Source organism: Pecten maximus, chromosome 14, assembly GCF_902652985.1.
Source record: "Pecten maximus chromosome 14, xPecMax1.1, whole genome shotgun sequence".
NCBI classification, from domain to species: domain Eukaryota; kingdom Metazoa; phylum Mollusca; class Bivalvia; order Pectinida; family Pectinidae; genus Pecten; species Pecten maximus.
Window position 1 is genome coordinate 34,669,446 of NC_047028.1, and position 15,690 is coordinate 34,685,135.

The window sequence follows — 15,690 nt, forward strand, 5'->3', positions numbered from 1 at the left end:
ACAGACCCAATATAAAGTCCCTGGGCCTCTTGGTTATTGAGTAGGAGTCGTTTGAAGATTATAACCTATTTGACCTATGTGACCTTGAATGAAGGTCAAGGTCATCTATTTGAACAAACATGGTAGTCCTTTACCCCAGCATGCTACAGGGCCAATATAAAGTCCCTGGGCCTCTTGGTTATTCAGAGGAAGTCATTTAAAGATTTATGCATATTTGACCCATGTGACCTTGAATGAAGGTGAAGGTAATTTATTTGAACAAAATTGGTAGCCCTTCACCCCAGCATGCTACAGGCCCAATATCAAGTCCCTGGACCTCTTGGTTATTGAGAAGAAGTCGTTTAAATGAAAAAGTTGACACCGGACGGCCGGCCGGATGGACGACGGATGCCGCACCACAACATAAGCTCACTTGCCCTTCGGACAGATGAGCTAGAAAAGAGAAGGAATCAAGGTGACCCAGGGCCTTTTTCGTTTTTGCCGTCCAAACGGTTGAACCAGTTGGTCCGTGTTGTTCGTTTATGAAATAAAGACAGACCTGGTGATTTTATATTGTTTTGATGAACCGGTCTGTCCGCATAAATGAATAGGCCCTAGGTTTCAGTAAGGCCATCTTTAAAAAATATCTTGGTTTGCTGTAACCTGACCAGGGGATTTTACATATGGGTGTGTAGGTAGTTCTTAACCTTTTTTTTTATTAAGTTCTGAAAACAGATTTTCAACCTTCAATACAACTACAAACCAGAATATAAACTGTTTGGAAATCATTATAATTTTAGTGATCTTAAACAAAACAAAAACACACACCAGCCTTATTTGGGTTTGTGAGACGTATTTTCAAACTTGCAAAGCAACTTCCGGACATAGATATCCGGAATGGTCAAGTCATTAAAAAAAATAAATATGGTAAACATTTTATTTTTCACAATAAAATTTTCTGATTGGGCGCATTTTTTCTGGGTCGGGCGGGTTACGCAAAACAAACACTATTTTTATTTTGGCCTAATACCTGAACGTACTTGAACATATCGAACACAAACATGAAATACAAACAGTTTGGACTTCTATTTAAAGTGACATTTGCAGCTTGGGTGACAAATTTTTGTAATACATATCCATGATGATCAACTTACTTCGTCCATCTTCAACCATGATAACAGGCATGGTGACTCGGCCAATAATAGTCTCCATCACCACATAACCATCCACGCTCTCATTGGTCTGAATCACCGCAGACGAGACCTCTACAATAAACATCCAAAGTTTAGTGTACAGGCATAATCTAGGATCGCCTTACTAGCATACATTCCTCCATTTCCAAAATGTCAGAAAACACAAGGTTTCCAAAAGCATCTTATATAATAGGTTTCAGAAAAAAACTAGGTTTCCAACAGCTTCCGATATTATTGGTTTCAGAAAACACTAGGTTTCCAACAGCTTTCAATAAATAAATTAAATGTAACAAAAGAATCACTTCATTTTTCAAGTCAACCACTAACTACTAGCTTCATTTCACTTTTTGAAAGCCTTTTCACATTTTGATTATGTTAAACTTAATAGTTACCTATTTCAGGTGTAGAAAAACTGACAACATCTGAAGGGAGTGTTGCTGATAAAACGTTCTCCATTGTCAACATTAGATCTGGCATCATCATCTGTAGACAAAAATATGGGATTTAAAGGTTAACAGGAGCCTGATACACGATCCAACGGTTTATGTGAGCTTTATACAGGATCAATTAATTATTATCGTATCAATAATAATTACCGATTTTAGGATACAAAAAATGAATTTCTCCCGTAATATTCAAGGTAAATGAAAGTTTGATACGTATTTTCGTTAGGTTATATTATTCAAAACAGATGACGGTTTGGAGGAAATATTGGTAGATCCTATGATACAGAATTCTTTGAAAACTGAACCTGTGTAATCAGTAAATCTCATTAAGATCTGTAAATCTCTTTGAGACAGATTTCTGTGTAAACTGAACCTGTGTAATCAGTAAACCTGTATATTACAGATTTCTGTGTAAACTGACCCTGTGTAATCAGTAAACCTGTTTATTACAGATTTCTGTGTAAACTTAACCTGTGTAATCAGTAAACCTGTTTATTACAGATTTCTGTGTAAACTTAACCTTTGTAATCAGTAAACCTGTTTATTACAGATTTCTGTGTAAACTTAACCTGTGTAATCAGTTAACCTGTATATTACAGATGTCTGTGTAAACTTAACCTGTGTAATCAGTAAACCTGTATATTACAGATTTCTGTAAACTGACCCTGTGTAATCAGTAAATCTCTTTAAGACAGATTTCTGTAAACTGACCCTGTGTAATCAGTAAACCTGTATATTACAGATGTCTGTGTAAACTGAACCTGTGTAATCAGTAAACCTGTATAATACAGATTTCTGTGTAAACTGACCCTGTGTAATCAGTAAACCTGTATATTACAGATGTCTGTGTAAACTGAACCTGTGTAATCAGTAAACCTGTATAATACAGATTTCTGTGTAAACTGACCCTGTGTAATCAGTAAACCTGTATATTGCAGATTTCTGTGTAAACTGAACCTGTGTAATCAGTAAACCTGTATATTACAGATTTCTGTGTAAACTGACCCTGTGTAATCAGTAAACCTGTATAATACAGATTTCTGTGTAAACTGAACCTGTGTAAACAGTAAACCTGTATATTAAAGATGTCTGTGTAAACTGACCCTGTGTAATCAGTAAACCTGTATAATACAGATGTCTGTGTAAACTGAACCTGTGTAATCAGTAAACCTGTTTTTAAAAAATTCTGTGTAAACTGAACCTGTGTAATCAGTAAACCTGTATATAACATATTTCTGTGTAAACTGACCCTGTGTAATCAGTTAACCAGTATATTACAGATGTCTGTATAAACTTAACCTGTGTAATCAGTAAACCTGTATATAACATATTTCTGTGTAAACTGAACCTGTGTAATCAGTAAACCTGTTTATTACAGATTTCTGTGTAAACTGAACCTGTGTAATCAGTAAACCTGTTTATTACAGATGTCTGTATAAACTGAACCTGTGTAATCAGTAAACCTGTTTATTACAGATTTATGTGTAAACTGACCCTGTGTAATCAGTAAACCTGTGTATTACAGATTTCTGTGTAAACTTAACCTGTGTAATCAGTAAACCTGTGTATTACAGATTTCTGTGTAAACTGAACCTGTGTAATCAGTAAACCGGTACATTACAGATTTCTGTGTAAACTGAACCTGTGTAATCCGTAAACCTGTGCATTACAGATTTCTGTGTAAACTGACCCTGTGTAATCAGTAAACCTGTATATTGCAGATTTCTGTGTAAATTGAACCTGTTTAATTAGTAAACTTGTATATTACAGATTTCTGTGTAAACCGACCTGTGTAATCAGTAAACCTGTATAATACAGATTTCTGTGTAAACTGACCCTGTGTAATCAGTAAACCGGTATATTGCAGATTTCTGTGTAAACTTGACCTGTGTTATCAGTAAACCTGTATAATACAGATTTCTGTGTAAACTGACCCTGTGTAATCATTAAACCTGTGTATTACAGATGTCTGTGTAAACTGAACCTGTGTAATCAGTAAACCTGTATAATACAGATTTCTGTGTTAACTGAACCTGTGTAAACAGTAAACCTGTATATTACAGATTTCTGTGTAAACTGAACCTGTGTAATCAGTAAACCTGTATAATACAGATTTCTGTGTTAACTGAACCTGTGTAAACAGTAAACCTGTATATTACAGATTTCTGTGTAAACTGAACCTGTGTAAACAGTAAACTTGTATATTACAGATTTCTGTGTAAACCGAACCTGTGTAATCAGTAAACCTGTATATTGCAGATTTCCGTGTAAATTGAACCTGTGTAATCAGTAAACCTGTTTATTACAGATTTCCGTGTAAACTGACCCTGTGTAATCAGTAAACCTGTTTATCATTGACAATATAGTTACCCCGAATACGTCTTCATCTTCTTCTGTTGTCTCATTCTGTATCACTTCGGTCACAATTGATGTTAACATCTAAAAACATCCAAACAATGTATGTCAACATTTATTTTGAGAGATATGAGGAACTTCGTGACAAAATTGTGATGATTATTTGGTATACTATAAGAGTTCTTATTTTTGGCGTAATAAATTCTTAGTACAAACCCGAACAAAAACAGATTAGCGAAATGATATATTAGCACACCGACAATGTCCGCCATAGAAAACTTCCAGCACGAAAAATCGCTAAAACAGCTTATGGTGCTAACCAATTGATTACATGGCAGTACAAAGCAAGTTATATATTTATATTAAAAATAATCTTTACATACTATAAAGAGATCTCGACTGTGTTGTAGATAAATACCTAGTATAAATATTGTGTCTGAAAGCAAATCTGAAGTTCAAGAGATAAAACCTTGACTTTGGGTGAGTCCCACCCTTTTTCATTCCTCCCTTTGACTCACTTTATTCTGTGCTTCAACAGTTCCATGTTGGGATAATGAAGAGGAACTACCCTGGGTATGTGTGCATATCCTAGGATTAGTGGGGCCTCCCAAGGACTAATGGTGGACTAATGGGGTACTACTGGTGGACTAATGGTGGACTAATGGTGGAACTAATGGTGGACTAATGGTGGACTAATGGTGGACTAATGGTAGACTAATGATGGACTAATGGGGGACTAATGGTGGACTAATGGTAGACTAATGGTGGACTAATGGGGTACTAATGGTAGACTAATGGTGGACTAATGGTAGACTAATGATGGACTAATGGTAGACTAATGGTGGACTAATGGTGGATTAATGGTGGACTAATGGTGGACTAATGGTGGACTAATGGTGGACTAATGGTAGACTAATGATGGACTAATGGTGGACTAATGGTGGACTAATGATGGACTAATGGTGGACTAATGGTGGACTAATGATGGACTAATGGTGGACTAATGGTGGACTAATGGGGTACTAATGGTAGACTAATGGTGGACTAATGGTGGACTAATGTGGACTAATGGTGGACTAATAGTGGACTAATGGGGTACTAATGGTGGACTAATGGTGGACTAATGGTGGACTAATGGTAGACTAACGGTGGACTAATGGTGGACTAAAGGAGTACTAATGGTGGACTAATGGTGGACTAATGGTGGACTAAAGGAGTACTAATGGTGGACTAATGGTGGACTAATGGTAGACTATTGGGGTACTAATGGGGTACTAATGGTAGACTAATGGTGAACTAATGGAGTACTAACGGTGGACTAATGGAGTACTAATGGTGGACTAAAGGGGTACTAATGGTGGACTAATGGTGGACTAATGGTGGACTAATGGTGGACTAATGGTGGACTAATGGTAGACTAATGGTGGACTCATGGTGGACTCATGGTGGACTAACGGTGGACTAATGGTGGACTAATGGGGTACTAATGGTGGACTAATGGGGTACTAATGGTGGACTAATGGTGGACTAATGGTAGACTAATGATGGACTAATGGTGGACTAATGGTGGACTAATGTGGACTAATGGTGGACTAATGGTGGACTAATGATGGACTAATGGTGGACTAATGGTGGACTAATGGTGGACTAATGGTAGACTAATGGTGGACTAATGTGGACTAATGGTGGACTAATAGTGGACTAATGGGGTACTAATGGTGGACTTATGGTGGACTAATGGTAGACTAACGGTGGACTAATGGTGGACTAAAGGAGTACTAATGGTGGACTAATGGTGGACTAATGGTAGACTATTGGGGTACTAATGGTGGACTAATGGTAGACTAATGGTGAACTAATGGAGTACTAATAGTGGATTAATGGTGGACTAATGGTGGACTAAAGGGGTACTAATGGTGGACTAATGGTGGACTAATGGTGGACTAATGGTGGACTAATGGTGGACTAATGGTGGACTCATGGTGGACTAATGGTGGACTAACGGTGGACTAATGGTGGACTAATGGGGTACTAATGGTGGACTCATGGTCGGCTAATGGCGGACTCATGGTGGACTAATGGTGGACTAACGGTGGACTAATGGTGGACTAAAGGGGTTCTAATGGTGGACTAATGGTAGACTAATGGTAGACTAATGGTTGACTAATGGTGGACTAATGGTAGACTAATGGTGGATTAATGGTGGACTAATGGTGGACTAATGGTTGATTAATGGTAGACTAATGGTAGACTAATGGTAGACTAATGGTGGACTAATGGTTGATTAATGGTGGACTAATGGTAGACTAATGGTGGATTAATGGTGGACTAATGGTGGATTAATGGTGGACTAATGGTGGACTAATGGGGTACTAATGGTGGACTCATGGTCGGCTAATGGCGGACTAATGGTAGACTAATGGTGGATTAATGGTGGACTAATGGTGGACTAATGGTTGATTAATGGTAGACTAATGGTAGACTAATGGTAGACTAATGGTGGACTAATGGTTGATTAATGGTGGACTAATGGTGGACTAATGGTGGACTAATGGTGGACTAATGGTAGACTAATGATGGACTAATGGTGGACTAATGGTGGACTAATGTGGACTAATGGTGGACTAATGGTGGACTAATGATGGACTAATGGTGGACTAATGGTGGACTAATGGGGTACTAATGGTAGACTAATGGTGGACTAATGGTGGACTAATGTGGACTAATGGTGGACTAATAGTGGACTAATGGGGTACTAATGGTGGACTAATGGTGGACTAATGGTAGACTAACGGTGGACTAATGGTGGACTAAAGGAGTACTAATGGTGGACTAATGGTGGACTAATGGTGGACTAAAGGAGTACTAATGGTGGACTAATGGTGGACTAATGGTAGACTATTGGGGTACTAATGGGGTACTAATGGTAGACTAATGGTGAACTAATGGAGTACTAACGGTGGACTAATGGAGTACTAATGGTGGACTAAAGGGGTACTAATGGTGGACTAATGGTGGACTAATGGTGGACTAATGGTGGACTAATGGTGGACTAATGGTGGACTCATGGTAGACTAATGGTGGACTCATGGTGGACTCATGGTGGACTAACGGTGGACTAATGGTGGACTAAGGGGGTACTAATGGTGGACTAATGGGGTACTAATGGTGGACTAATGGTGGACTAATGGTAGACTAATGATGGACTAATGGTGGACTAATGGTGGACTAATGTGGACTAATGGTGGACTAATGGTGGACTAATGATGGACTAATGGTGGACTAATGGTGGACTAATGGTGGACTAATGGTAGACTAATGGTGGACTAATGTGGACTAATGGTGGACTAATAGTGGACTAATGGGGTACTAATGGTGGACTTATGGTGGACTAATGGTAGACTAACGGTGGACTAATGGTGGACTAAAGGAGTACTAATGGTGGACTAATGGTGGACTAATGGTAGACTATTGGGGTACTAATGGGGTACTAATGGTAGACTAATGGTGAACTAATGGAGTACAAATAGTGGATTAATGGTGGACTAATGGTGGACTAAAGGGGTACTAATGGTGGACTAATGGTGGACTAATGGTGGACTAATGGTGGACTAATGGTGGACTAATGGTGGACTCATGGTGGACTAATGGTGGACTAACGGTGGACTAATGGTGGACTAATGGGGTACTAATGGTGGACTCATGGTCGGCTAATGGCGGACTCATGGTGGACTAATGGTGGACTAACGGTGGACTAATGGTGGACTAAAGGGGTTCTAATGGTGGACTAATGGTAGACTAATGGTAGACTAATGGTTGACTAATGGTGGACTAATGGTAGACTAATGGTGGATTAATGGTGGACTAATGGTGGACTAATGGTTGATTAATGGTAGACTAATGGTAGACTAATGGTAGACTAATGGTGGACTAATGGTTGATTAATGGTGGACTAATGGTAGACTAATGGTGGATTAATGGTGGACTAATGGTGGATTAATGGTGGACTAATGGTGGACTAATGGTGGACTAAGCGATAAACGCACCTCTACTGTATCAGCGTTGGTCAGTGTCGCGTGGGACAGGTATGTCAGTACGTGTGTAACGTTACGTGCATCAAATGGCTGCTTGTGTAAGAATGTCTGGATATGTGATGTAATGATGTTTAAGCTGCTCAGACTCATGTCTGACACCTTTGTGGTGTGGAGGACAGCGATCACCTGAAATATAATATTGTTATTGAACAAGGCACAACTGGACAGGTCATTTTGTCTAATCAACAGGCTAAGGAATCCTTGAGATGACGTAGATGTCACGTGATTCAGTTTCACTTGTTTCAGATTAACCTGTCTAATATGATATGTGTCGAATTAACCTGCTATTCTGAGATCTTGTAGAACACAATGGATGTCAGATTTACCTGTATAATCCAACATCCTGTGGAACAACACATGTTAGATTTACCTCTCCTATCAGACATTCTGTAGAACATAATACATGTTATATGAACCTGTATAATCAGACATCTTATAGAACAATACATGTTATATGAACCTGTATAATCAGACATCCTGTAGAATAACACATCCTCTCCAATCTGACAGATGAGCAGTACTTTTAGTCCTACTAGACAGTACGTTATCATTTGGTAGTTTCCTTTGCAAATAAAATCATCATGTAAGATTGCCGTAGATTGTTAAGGTAAGATTTGAAACAGTAAATGCACTAAGCATATATTGGAGTAATCTGACCTTGTATCTGGAAACTGGCTCGCTTGATTGTATTTAGTTAGACATGTTGGAATCTTACATCTGTGAGATTGTGTAGATCATACATAGAAGTCGATGAGTTGGGCGTGTCCGATACAGGTGGTGTTGTGGGGAGGGTGGTCACATCATCAGGCGTGGTAGTGTTCTGTTTGGATTTGATGTTATCTAGGACATGTTGTAAGTCCTGTATAAAACTGGTCATGTCACCCACTGAAACACATAACATTTAAGTGATCTTTCATTGCCCATTAATGTTGTGTGATTGTCATTCTTTCCTTGGTTGATGAACTACAGTTTTCAAACTTTCATTTGATGATAAACTAGTTTTCTCAGTGCATTGGTTGATGAACTACAGTTTTCATACTTTCATTGAATGATGAACTAAGGTTTCATAAGTGCATCGGTTGATGAACTACAGTTTTGATACTTTCATTGGATGATAAACTAGTTTTCTCAGTGCATTGGTTAATGAACTACAATTTTCATACTTTCATTGGTTGATGAACTAGTCTCCATACTTTCATTGGTTGATGAACTACAGTTTTCTCAGTGCATCGGTTGATGAACTACAATTTTCATACTTTCATTGGTTGATGAACTACAGTTTTCTAAGTGCATTGGTTGATGAACTACAGTTTTCTCAGTGCATTGGTTGATGAACTACAGTTTCCATACTTTCATTGGTTGATGAACTACAGTTTTCTCAGTGCATCGGTTGATGAACTACAATTTTCATACTTTCATTGGTTGATGAACTACAGTTTTCTCAGTGCATTGGTTGATGAACTACAGTTTTCTAAGTGCATTGGTTGATGAACTACAGTTTTCTAAGTGCATTGGTTGATGAACTACAGTTTTCTCAGTGCATTGGTTGGTGAACTACAATTTTCATACTTTCATTGGTTGATGAGGATCACAGTTTTCTCAATGTACATGTATTGGTTGATGAACTACAGTACTGTTGTCATACTTTTTTTGGTTGATGAACTACAATTTTCACTTTTTCAACGATTGATGAACCAATGGCCTTGGTGATTAGATAACAGATGTCATAAAATTGATTGTTGTAGAAATACATGTAGTTGAATATATTCCCATGGCCATACGACTTACCTAAGATTTTTAACAACCTCCAGACTTGTCTACTTGGTTAATCCCATGGCCACATGACTTACCGGAGCCGTTTACCCTCCAGACTTGTGAAGTTGGTTAATCCCATGGCCACATGACTTACCTGAGCTGTTTACTCCCATAGTTACATGACTTACCTGAGCTGTTTACCCTCCAGACTTGTCTAGTTGGGTAATCCCATGGCCAGCTTACCCGAGCTGTTTACCCTCCAGACGTGTGGAGTTGGGTAATCCCATGCCCACATGACTTACCTGAGCTGTTTACCCTCTAGACTTGTGGAGTTGGATAATCCCATGGTTACATGACTTACCTGAGCTGTTTACCCTCCAGACTTGTGGAGTTGGGTAATCCCATGCCCACATGACTTACCCGAGCTGTTTACCCTCTAGACTTGTGGAGTTGGATAATCCCATGGTTACATGACTTACCTGAGCTGTTTACCTTCCAGACTTGTGGAGTTGGGTAATCCCATGGCCATATGACATACCCGAGCTGTTTACCTTCCAGACTTGTGGAGTTGGGTAATCCCATGGTCAGCTTACCCAAGCTGTTTACCCTCCAGACTTGTGGAGTGGGGTAATCCCATGCCCACATGACTTACCTGAGCTGTTTACTCCCATGGTTACATGACTTACCTGAGCTGTTTACCCTCCAGACTTGTGGAGCTAGGTAATCCCATGCCCACATGACTTACCCGAGCTGTTTACTCCCATGGTTACATGACTTACCTGAGCTGTTTACCCTCCAGACTTGTGGAGTTGGGTAATCCCATGGCCAGCTTACCCGAGCTGTTTACTCCATCCAGACTTGTGGAGTTGGGTAATCCCATGCCCACATGACTTACCTGAGCTGTTTACCCTCCAGACTTGTGGAGTTGGGTAATCCCATGGTCACATGACTTACCTGAGCTGTTTACTCTCCCGTCCTGTGGAGTTGGGTAATCCCATGGTCACATGACTTACCCGAGCTGTTTACCCTCCAGTCCTGTGGAGTTGGGTAATCCCATGGTCACATGACTTACCCGAGCTGTTTACCCTCCAGTCCTGTGGAGTTGGGTAATCCCATGCCCACATGACTTACCTGAGCTGTTTACCCTCCAGTCCTGTGGAGTTGGGTAATCCCATGCCCACATGACTTACCTGAGCTGTTTACCCTCCAGTCCTGTGGAGTTGGGTAATCCCATGCCCACATGACTTACCTGAGCTGTTTACTCCCATGGTTACATGACTTACCTGAGCTGTTTACCCTCCAGACTTGTGGAGTTAGGTAATCCCATGCCCACATGACATACCCGAGCTGTTTACCCTCTAGACTTGTGGAGTTGGGTAATCCCATGGTTACATGACTTACCTGAGCTGTTTACCCTCCAGACTTGTGGAGTTGGGTAATCCCATGGCCATATGACTTACCCGAGCTGTTTACTCCCATGGTGTCATGACTTACCTGAGCTGTTTACTCTCCAGACTTGTGGAGTTGGGTAATCCCATGGCCACATGACATACCCAAGCTGTTTACCCTCCAGACTTGTGGAGTTGGGTAATCCCATGGCCAGCTTACCCGAGCTGTTTACTCCATCCAGACTTGTGGAGTTGGATAATCCCATAGCCAGCTTACCTGAGCTGTTTACTCCCATGCCCACATGACTTACCTGAGCTGTTTACCCTCCAGACGTGTGGAGTTGGGTAATCCCATGCCCACATGACTTACCTGAGCTGTTTACCCTCCAGACTTGTGGAGTTGGGTAATCCCATGCCCACATGACTTACCCGAGCTGTTTACTCCCATGGTTACATGACTTACCTGAGCTGTTTACCCTCCAGACTTGTGGAGTTGGGTAATCCCATGGCCATATGACATACCCGAGCTGTTTACCCTCTAGACTTGTGGAGTTGGATAATCCCATGGTTACATGACTTACCTGAGCTGTTTACCTTCCAGACTTGTGGAGTTGGGTAATCCCATGGTCAGCTTACCAAGCTGTTTACCCTCCAGACTTGTGGAGTGGGGTAATCCCATGCCCACATGACTTACCTGAGCTGTTTACTCCCATGGTTACATGACTTACCTGAGCTGTTTACCCTCCAGACTTGTGGAGTTAGGTAATCCCATGCCCACATGACTTACCCGAGCTGTTTACTCCCATGGTTACATGACTTACCTGAGCTGTTTACCCTCCAGACTTGTGGAGTTGGGTAATCCCATGGCCAGCTTACCCGAGCTGTTTACTCCATCCAGACTTGTGGAGTTGGGTAATCCCATGCCCACATGACTTACCTGAGCTGTTTACCCTCCAGACTTGTGGAGTTGGGTAATCCCATGGTCACATGACTTACCTGAGCTGTTTACCCTCCAGTCCTGTGGAGTTGGGTAATCCCATGGTCACATGACTTACCCGAGCTGTTTACCCTCCAGTCCTGTGGAGTTGGGTAATCCCATGGTCACATGACTTACCCGAGCTGTTTACCCTCCAGTCCTGTGGAGTTGGGTAATCCCATGGTCACATGACTTACCCGAGCTGTTTACCCTCCAGTCCTGTGGAGTTGGGTAATCCCATGCCCACATGACTTACCTGAGCTGTTTACCCTCCAGTCCTGTGGAGTTGGGTAATCCCATGCCCACATGACTTACCTGAGCTGTTTACCCTCCAGTCCTGTGGAGTTGGGTAATCCCATGCCCACATGACTTACCTGAGCTGTTTACCCTCCAGACTTGTGGAGTTGGGTAATCCCATGGCCAACTTACCCGAGCTGTTTACTCCATCCAGACTTGTGGAGTTCTTAAATACTCCCGTGAGTTGGTTGTCAAGGACATGCATGAGTAAGAATCCAAATGAGGAGTTGTCATTTTCTGTTGAGTTGTCAGTCAAGTTCAACAGGAAGTCAGGTAGAATCGTTTGTCTAAGTTCCGGTGTTTTGTCATCCCTTCCCGGAAGTGGACGATCCGATACAATCCCAGGCTCCAGTGTAGAGGAGGGAAGAGCGCTCCCCGACACATTATTGGATCGACCTGAAGTCACGAGAAACAACGTCACACATTGTGAATTTAGGCGACACTGTTGATGTAGACTTTGTTTACAGAATTCAATGAACAAACTGTCAAAAATATCAACAAATGTCATTCGTTCTAATACGATGTATCCATGGGTGATTGGGTGACTCAACTGGCCTTTCATCTAGGTGGCCGGGGTTCGATTCCCCAGACGTGTAAAGGTACATTGGGGTCACCTACCTGATCACGTGAGTTTTCTCCGGGTTCTCCGGCTTCCTCCCACAATAGGATACCTCGGACACTTTCATCCAGGCCAAGAAGAGTCATTAAACTGATTTTGCAATTGTTGTAAAATAAACTTTTTTTTCTTCTATTTATTTATGATGCAATATTGCTCAGACCAAAATATATACGATATGTATTGTAAAGATATGTTTTAAAATTCTTTATTCAATATCTGAGAAATTCCTTGCCTTCAAATTATCCATAGGAAATCATTACAGAATATAAAGAATAGATCATTACAGAATATAAAGAATAGATCATTACAGAATATAAAGAATAGATCATTACAGAATATAAAGAATAGATCATTACAGAATATAAAGAATAGATCATTACAGAATATACAGAATAGATCATTACAGAATATAAAGAAAGTTTTTTCCTCAATGATTCCCTATGGATTTTTTTAAAGTTAGAGGATATTGACGAAAATGGCTCCTGATATTTTTATCAGTTATCCGTTTTTCTTTGCAAGATATCTTTTTGATTTTCGATATAAAATGTATAATTTATTATTAGAGATCGAGGATATCATATGAAGAAAATTAAATATCTGATAAATAACGAGGTTCTCATAAGATCGACAAAGCAGACCTATTTTAAAATGACGAAACAAGTCAGTTATATCTTATAGACGATTTTTTTTAAATTTATTTTTTTCTTTCTAAGTTTCTTTATAATCAATATTATATGAGACATCTCATTGGGATAGGATTAGAACAAAAGTACATGACACATGCATTAAATTCGCCCTCCCTGTAAATTGGCGATAGGACAGTACTAGCTAAGGCTACGTAACAGACTTTGATTATACATGTATATCATATATCATTGAAAACAGGCGAGGGGTAAGTTGTGTGCAAAGGAAAACGATAGTCAAAAGAATGAAGTGAAAAGAACAACAAAACAAAATACTGTCTACATATACAGATAGGGATGTCTCAGGAGGTTTACTTTTCCCCGCGACTCGCATTTTTCCAACTCGCAACTCGCATTTTCCAACTCGCAACTCGCATTTTGTAACTCGCATTTTCCAACTCGCAACTCGCATTTTGTAACTCGCATTTTCCAACCCGCAACTCGCATTTTGTAACTCGCATTTTCCAACTCGCAACTCGCATTTTGTAACTCGCAACTTGCATTTTGTAACTCGCATTTAGTAACTCGCAACTCGCATTTTGTAACTCGCAACTCGCAACTCGCATTTTCCAACTCGCAACTCGCATTTAGTAACTCGCAACTCGCATTTAGTAACTCGCAACTCGCATTTTGTAACTCGCAACTCGCAGCTCGCCACTCGCATTTTGTAACTCGCAACTCGAAGAAAAGAAACCCTTATGTACCAGAGTAGGACCATTGGTAGTTTGGGCAGAGCAGGAAGAGATGTAATCTAATTAAAGTTAGATGTTCATTGTCCGTGGGAAGGGAGTTTACGGAGTGGATAATGAACATCTTAATTTTAATTAGATTGGGAGAGATATATTTCGTGATGTCAACAGACAGATTAAAAGACTGATACATTTGATTTTCTTTCGTATACAAGGGGGCTACATGTCTCACTCTCTGACGGGCGTGGCGAATTTGGCCGAATCTACTATTGCAAGGCTGTTACGATTTTCAGCACAGATGAATTTCTTTAGGCCAGTTAGCGATGGGAACATCTCTGTACAGATTAAGACAAGAACGGGTCTTTATAGAATTTAATACGGTATTTTATTTAAAAGAATATAAAAGCGCTTCTGGTATGATGAGAGTGAGTTTCGGAATGATGAGAAGGGAGTAAACCACCTTATGAAATTGTGTGATTTTGTGTTTTCTGGACGTTTAAACTGTTTAAGTGGTGTTCGTTCACAGCCGCCTGCATCTGGTGAATGTCTAAAACAAGAAATATCTTTTAAAAAAAAGATAAACGGCATAGTTTTAATGCTGGTGGTTATAATGTAAAACTGCTGGTGAAATAAATTAACGAACGAACGAATGCGTTTCAGCACAAAACTATATCGGTTTGAATCATTTTTAGTGATAATAAGACTGCATTTGAATCAGGAATATAATTTTATTAATGTGTCATTTAAAAAGATACATTCACTTATTCAGCTTTCATTCAATCTTAACTTTGTTTCGTTTTTAACTGCATATCTGCATTTTGCATTTACCGCTACATTGACCAATCACATACTTCATCTTGACCAGTAACGCCACCTGTCGCGTCATATCCGGGGCCAAAAGAATATTATACGGCTATGCCGAAAAATACATAAGTCCCAACTCCTGACTGTATGAGTTGGAGCCAATCTGTTTCTAATGAGTGATACCCCTTCTCCGACGATGGTGAGGCCCAAACACATACGCCTTCTGTTTATTCATGGGAACAGCAATCATATCCAGAAAGTCCGCTTTATCAATTATAAATGTGAGCGAACAGTTTTAACGCCTTCATGATGAAATGTTTCCTTTTCTACTTTTTCAATATGGTTTCCCGAAAATAGTTTATAAGCGGGAAAAACATCTATTTCTTTTTCTTCATATTTCCTCAACTATTTT